The sequence below is a fragment of the Callorhinus ursinus genome, unplaced genomic scaffold, assembly GCF_003265705.2.
Source record: "Callorhinus ursinus isolate GAN/ISIS: 27379988/994484 unplaced genomic scaffold, GSC_fseal_2.0 scaffold33, whole genome shotgun sequence".
NCBI lineage: Eukaryota > Metazoa > Chordata > Mammalia > Carnivora > Otariidae > Callorhinus > Callorhinus ursinus.
The window spans coordinates 15,050,618-15,051,263 of record NW_027397095.1 but is presented as its reverse complement, the minus strand read 5'-3'; the positions used below and the strand labels follow the sequence as shown (position 1 = coordinate 15,051,263).

Sequence of the window (646 nt, the reverse complement as noted above, 5' to 3'; positions counted from 1 at the left end):
TCACTCCCACACACCATGGACAAAAATAAATCCCGGAATAATGAAATACTTACATATGAGAATAGAATGTGAATGTTTTTAGAAGGAAGTCTGATAGTAACAGTCATGAGGATGAGGAGAAAAGGGAATTTTCATAAATTACTAGTTCACAAGAAATGCAAGGATGATCCTGGCTATACAAACTCCAGAAAAACTCTTACATAGGTGCACAAGGAAACATGTATAGGATGGTCATTCCACTGCTCACTTGGGCAGCACATACACTGAAATTGGAACAATACAGAGATTAGCATGGCCCCATGCAAGGATGACACGTAAATTTGTGAAGCGTTCCATATTTTATTTTTAACAATTTTGTTTTTAATTTTTTTTCGTTTAAAGATTATTTATTTATTTATTTGAGAGTGAGAGAGAGCATGAGCGGGAGGAGGGGCAGAGGGAGAGGGAGAAGCAGACTCCCGGATGAGCGGGGAGCCCGACGTGGGGCTTCAATCCCAGGACCCCAAGACCATGACCTAGGCTGAAGGCAGACGCTTAATCTGAGTCACCCAGGTGGCCCTGAAGATTTTATTTTTAAGTAATCTCTGCACCCAATGTGGGGCTCAAACTCACATCCCCCAGATCAAGAGTTGCATACTTCACTGAC

The 646-nt window shown here is 42.0% G+C and overlaps 1 non-coding gene across 1 annotated transcript; it reads left to right on the top strand.

The window, feature by feature from the left end:
• Nucleotides 1-239: 239 nt before the first annotated feature.
• LOC112809497 (U6 spliceosomal RNA) lies at nucleotides 240-342 on the top strand. Its single transcript, XR_003204605.1, has one exon. It is a non-coding gene; the product is annotated as a U6 spliceosomal RNA (small nuclear RNA).
• Nucleotides 343-646: the final 304 nt, after the last annotated feature.